Source organism: Accipiter gentilis, chromosome 34 (genome assembly GCF_929443795.1).
Source record: "Accipiter gentilis chromosome 34, bAccGen1.1, whole genome shotgun sequence".
NCBI lineage: Eukaryota > Metazoa > Chordata > Aves > Accipitriformes > Accipitridae > Astur > Astur gentilis.
Window position 1 is genome coordinate 3718453 of NC_064913.1, and position 6882 is coordinate 3725334.

Sequence of the window (6882 nt, forward strand, 5' to 3'; positions counted from 1 at the left end):
TGCGTGGGGTTTAGTTGCCGGCTGGGGTTAAACCACGACACCTGCACAGCCGGCTTTGCAGGACGGGGACTGCACACTCTGTCCCTTGAGATATGTTGGAGCGGCTCCATTCCCTCGGAGCTCCCACGGTCGAGTATACACAGATTTCTCGGTTAACGCTCTTTCCTGATACTCACAGGAACTGCTCCGATACAGCAGTACCCAGTAGCTTTCTGGGCGCTCGTCTCCTTGTAAAAATCCAACGAACATCTGAGGAGACGTGGCAATTTCTTGCACCTGTCAATCTGTTATTCCGTTGCCAATGCACAGCGAGTCGCAGAAGCATTTTCAGTAGTAGGAAGTAAAGTCTCGTTAATCTCTGTAAAGCCCAGAAATAGTTCTCCAATCATCCCAATTTAATAGGCGATTCTCGTACAAGGATAGCAGTGTCTACAAATTTAAGGTAGCTGTGGATTCAACAGAATACTAACTGAGATACAGGGGATTTCATGGCACGATCTAGTGAATCATAAAGATATGCATGTACAAGCAGTTTTTAAATTCCGGTTTAAACATCAAATTGCTGTGCAACATCAACATAACTTTGTCACAATGTTTAGTGGGAAACACTTAGAGCAAAATATTACCCTCTCAGCCAAATATGCTTCAGAGAGAAATATTCATGTCTCTCAGTATGGCTGTAGATGCAAAGTGGAGCTAAGAAAAAAATACAGCATTTTTAATATAAGTATTTATTTTACGTTGATTTTTTTTAATGAAGCATTTGACAGCCCTGGAGTACAACTATCATTATTTACTGCAGGATTTAATTAAAAGATGCCTATTTTTGGCAAAAAAAAAAAAAAAAAAAAAAATCTGTCCTGAAATACCAGTGCTACAGTATGCAGGCAAATTAAATAAAGAAACAGAATTTTGAACTCCACATTTATTGTATGTATGCTCTGAAGTCCTATTTATGGGCCAAATTCAAGAACCTGTATGAGAGATCTCAGTGGATGAGGAGTTTATACTGTGGAGTGGGAGAAGCAAGTAGGATCCACATGAGACTCTTATTGCCACCTTCTATTCTCCCATGAGGGATGGCTGGTTGCTCCACATAGTCATAGAGTTTTATTTAAAAATCAGCAAGGTTTCCTATTGTGCCCTACCATACAACTGCACTTCACTGTCCACTGAGCTGGAGTCATCCATATGAAGAAATTGGCAGGGTTTGGCCCCAAAGAGTTGTTGCAATAACCCACCAATATGTGAGTAGGGAACTGTAACTTGCACTCGGTCGTGGGCAGGGGCTTTATGAGGGTTCACGGAGCTTTTCTGCAGAGGATTCTCTTAGTGGGACCTGGACCTCCTGATGTCGTGAAGGCAGGCAGAGGAAGGGAGAGCTGTACACGTACTCCCAAGACTGGGTGTCCTAAAAGGAGAAAATACATATTTCACTGATAAGGTGGTGGAACTGGCTGGCATTCGGAACAGACGTGGCCCTCTCAGGGAGCAAACCTGTTACAGCTGTGAGACGCTGAAGGAGTTAATGTCTCAAACATTGTGGTGGGGCAAGTTCTGCCTAAGGATGAACTCTGTGTAACAAGGAACCTGCATAGCGAGGAACCCCAGGTGAAAAGAAGCTGATCAGCAACAGGAGGGGGTGGGCGTGCTGCGTGGAGGGTGCACAGCTCCCTGGTCTGATGTGCTGAGCAGGGCAGCTCACCATGCACGGCCAAAGATCAAACAGCGGTCATGTCTGCGGGGAGGGAGAAGTGACTCCCCAAACGACCCCCGTGCCCACCGACCCATTTCCCGAAGGTTCTGAAAGCACAAACTGCCCATGACACCTCATTAGCCTAATGAGTTTGAGTGCCTGCCCAAAGGAGGGGCAAGGAGGTGATAAAAGGGCACAAATTGAAGCCTCATGTATGGGTGCCCTCCAGAATGGGACCCACTGGCTGGTAAGACCTTTTCCTTCTCTTTTTTTCCCCTTCTTTTCCATAATCCCTACACCTCGTCCCTTTAGACATAAACTGTTGACCACGTCTGGGACTAGGGACTGATCCAGCCGCCCCTCAGCTCCTCTCTGAGAAGTCTAGAAAGCAAGAAGTTCTGCTCTGAACCTCCTGACCCAACGGGAGGACTCGCCTTATTGTCTGCCCTGAAACAGTCCCCAAATAGGCAAGGCTTGCAGTATATATTTGGTAATGTCTGGCTAGCACATGTTACACAGTTTACTGATGTAGTTTCGTACCGATTCTTGTTGCGAGTGAATAAAAGTTGAGTTTTGTGAGTTAAAGGATCCCTGGTGTTGTTTCACCTTAATCCTGACCCGGGAATCAGCAAACCCGAGTTGTCGTCCTGAGAAATGGGGACAATGACAACAACAATAATCTGGATGAGCTCGCCCCTGATGTCCTTAAAAAGTGAGGTGCTGGCCAGAAAGGTTTGTTACACAGAATACCAGCTAGGATAGAAAAGAACACTTGTGACACACACCTTCTTTCCTTGAAAAAAAATGCCACACTGGAGGTACATAAAAAACTTTCCTGATTAAAGCGCATAATGGCAAGGGTAGGCTGTATGCATGCATATAGAAAATGTGCAACACTCCCATCCGCTGCAGGGGAGTCGGGATTTCCCAGAACTCCTCTCCAAGTGATCTTAATGGATGAATACCACAAATTTCATCCTCTGCTTCTTCCAGGTGCTTTTTGAAATAGCACTGCTGGAGAGAATAGCTTTTGTTCACACAAGTGGGCTCAGTTTCCAGGCAATGTGTTGCTCATGCTGACACTCTGAAGGGGAATCTGAAAGAAGGAGGGTCCTAATTCTGTTTGTATTCAAGCCCAAGGTAATTTTTGCTTGGCTTGCGAGTGTCACTGTCTGCTTCAGGTTAAGAGGGTAGAAAAATGCTGCTGACAGCTCCCCTTAGGGATTCCCTTAGGAATTCTTACCATGTGGGATAATTAGTAGGGCTCTGGGGAAGCTGGGAGGGAGTTCCCTTTCTCCTTCAGGGACTCCAGTATTTGCACAGCTCTCGCCGTATGACGGACCAGGATTTAATGCAAACAGCTACAAACAGACAAAACCAAACAAAAAATTACCTAGCCAGAGTCTAAATGGAGGATCCTGCAGGCAGACCTAGACAAGTAAAGAAGTGATGTTGTTAAGGGCGCAGGCTCCCGGAGCAGCTCGTGGTGTGTTCGGTGGGAATTGCTATCTCCTCTGTGACAAAAACCAGGTCATTTGCCGAGTGCCTGAGCGTGGATTTAACAGCCTCGCTGGGGGTGGATGTGGTTTTCCTCTGAGGAACTCTTGGCCTTATGTTACATGTTTGCAAAAGCACACGCTTCTTCCCCCTCCCCATCCCTAAAAAGAAAAATAAAAAAACCCCCAACTGCTGTAAATCAAGGAAAATTCATAACTTGCTTGAGGTATAACAGCTGTTGATTTAAGGCTCAACATCTTTGGGAGCACATTGCTGCTAGGAAGATAAAAATCTTTTTGACAAAGTTGTGACCATAAAAATTGCAGGCTTTAGTCAACATTTAGAGAGGATTTGCATCTCCCTTATAATAAATAACAATAATAATAGCTCACATTTATACGGTGCTTCCCAGATTCAAAATGTTTTACAAAGATCAGCTAATTAATCTTATTGAAATACTTTCCCTTGCAATAGAGTGATATACAGTCCAAAATGTATCTCATAAAGGGGGATGATGACTCATAAAATGCAGCATTTTTCTCGCTGTGTGACTATCACTGGCTTTTAAAATGGCAAATATAAAAATCACACACCTTTATATTTATGCAGCCTATTCTTCAATGATTACATCTGTACAGTGGCCTCTATGGTTAATTTGGGCTGGGAGCATGACTGGAATTTGGATCTCCGGTCTGATTCTCTGGTCTCTTCGTTCTGCGCTCTGGGGTTTGTTGGCGTTACAGGGGGCTCGTGGCAGTCATCGTCAGCCTGCCAAGGCTAATGGTCCCCAGCTCCCGCTCAAGGTCCGTGGGTAAAACAGGCTGTTTGGGGGCAGGTCAGAGTGAGCACCGGTCTGGAGTGGGTAGTGGGGGGGTTACCGCCCTCTCTGCAAGGTCTGCAGAGACCGTGGAGTGGAGAACACTGTTGGCAGCTCTTGTAAATACCCCCTGAAGTCGCATTCTGTTTTGGGAATGTAAAGGAGACCTGAAAGGGATATGCGTCAAATTTACACTCCTCTTGTATCCCCTCCTTGTATATCCCATCTCATACCATGTCTCTGAAGGAAGGTGAATCAAGCCTGTGGTGGTGAAAAGGTTTTTTTTCTAGCACATATTTCTTGACTGACAGTGTATGGGGTTTGCATGACAAGGTTTTGGTAGCGGGGGGGCTACAGGGGTGGCTTCTGAGAGAAGCTGCTGGAAGCTTCCCCCGTGTCCGACAGAGCCCATGCCAGCCGGCTCCAAGACGGACCCGTCGCTGGCCAAGGCCGAGCCCATCAGTGACGGTGGGAGTGCCTCTGTGATTATAATATATTTAAGAAAGGAAAAAAAAAGTGCTGCGGCACAGAAACTGCAGCCGGAGAGAGGAGTGAGAAGATGTGAGAGCCCCAGCCCTGCAGCCCCCAGGTCAGTGCAGAAGGAGGGGAGGAGATGCTCCAGGCGCCGGAGCAGAGATTCCCCTGCAGCCCGTGGGGATGAAGACCACGGTGAGGCAGGCTGTCCCCCTGCAGCCCAGGGAGGTCCACGGGGGAGCAGATCTCCACCTGCAGCCCGGGGAGGAGCCCACGCCAGAGCCGGGGGATGCCCGAAGGAGGCTGGGACCCCGGGGGAAGCCCACGCTGGAGCAGGTTTGCTGGCAGGACTTGGGACCCCACGGGGGACCCACACTGGAGCAGGCTGTGCCTGAAGGACTGCAGCCCATAGAAGGGACCCACGCTGGAGCAGGTCGTGAAGGCCTGTCTCCTGCGGGAGGGACCCCACGCTGGAGCAGTGGACGAGTGAGGAGTCCTCCCCCTGAGGAGGAAGGAGCGGCAGAGACAAGGGGTGAGGAACTGACCCCAACCCCCATTCCCCGTCCCCCTGTGCTGCTGGGGGCGGAGAGGGACAGAAAATTGGGAGTGGAGTTGAGCCTGGGAATAAGGGTGGGGTGAGGGAAGGTGTTTTAAGTTTTGGGTTGCTTTCTCATTATCCTACTCTGATTTGAGTGGTAATAAATTAAATTAATTTTTCCCCAGGTAGAGTCTGTTTTGCCTGTGATGGTAATTGCTGAGTGATCTCTCCCTGTCCCTATCTTGACCCATGAGCCTTTCATTATATTTTCTCTCCCCTGTCCAGCCAGGATCAACCCACCACAGATGGTCAACATTTTTGTGAGAATCCTACCGGTCAAACCATACCATTGACTTACTGATGATAATGGCTGATTAAGGTTTTCCTGTCATCCCCCAGCAGAAAACCCTCTGTGTCCCCAGTGCAGAAGACATGTCCTCAGAAGTTGGAAGCACAAAATAGGGTTGTAACTAGGGATTTGCTTCTCCCAGCGTGTGCATAACTTTATTCAAAAAGATTGGGTAACTTTACATCTTTCACCATTGTTTACTGCTTCTTACTTAAAAATGAATGTAGGTGAAAATCCCATAATCTTTAAACTGACTAAAGATGAAGCCAAATGCAAGCCAACCTTTGCACCAGACACATATACTAATGACTCTTCATACTAACATACTTTATTTTTTCTTTGACTTACTAATTACTGCTACAACTGTAGTGGCATTTTTTTTATAGTAAACTGTAAGGTAATTGCATAGCTGTGGGATTATCTTGTGGCATGGCATCATTGTTAAGTACTTTTGCTTTCTCTCTGTAGAAATTTTGAAAGACTGTTTTAGGTCTCGACTCTTATTTATACGAATGCTGCTTTACTCCATATAAGTAATATCAGACGCATTACATTGAATGCAAAAATAGTTTACTAAGTCTACAAGGCCCTTTTAAGCTGACAGAGTGGTACAAAGTGTCCTTAAACATTTATGAGAATCAGACTGTTGGGGCTCTTGTTTAGCTCAGATCCACGCTTGGTTTAAATCAGTTTGTTGACTGAAGAAAATGACAGCAGAGGAAACCAAAACCCACGGAGTTCACTCTCCTCTCACAGGCAGGTCTTTTTGCATGATGACAAAAGAGACGACAGCATCCTAAAAAATTTGGGGTGACTACTAATATGCGTTTTTCCGGGCACCAGCTATGCCACTCAGTCCTGCCAGACTCAGCACATCATGGACCCTGTGGCGGGTCTGGATCCGAAGCCTCAGCTGCCCAAAGTGACTTGCTGAGATTTCAGGGGGAATCAGCTGCCTGCGGCAAGGAAAGTCCCTGTAAGTCAGCGCTGGGGAGGAAGGACCTGGAGGAATCCAGCCGTGGCTGTCACCTCCTGCTGCCAGGGAGCCCACGCCTGCCCCTCTCCTCCATCCCTCTTCTCGGCAGTCCTGCTGTGGGAACACTTGACTAGGTGACCACCTGTGGAAAAAAATGGTATTATTGCTCCGGTTGGCAGAAAGCCATGGGAACAGTAAGGTTCCCGGTGAGGTAATCAGGCTGAAAGAACACGGAGCCAAGAATTGTGTAGAGATAAAATAGTTGCTGCTGAGCGGAAAGTTTTGGAAAGTTTCTACCTATGATTGCTGGCTGTTGCGTTGGCCACAACTAGCAGATAAAAGGACTCGTTTTGTTCAATAAAGAGTCTTCGTTTGCAACCGGCTTCGGAGTCCGTTTTTGATTGCCACATCCTGCCAACCACGGCGTAGCTCTGGGTTTTCCAGCAGAAGCCCCTACCTAAATAAGCAGGCTTAGAGGTATCTGAATGCTCTAGCAGGTGTTGAAATGCTTTGCCTCAGCAAAGGTCACTTTGAA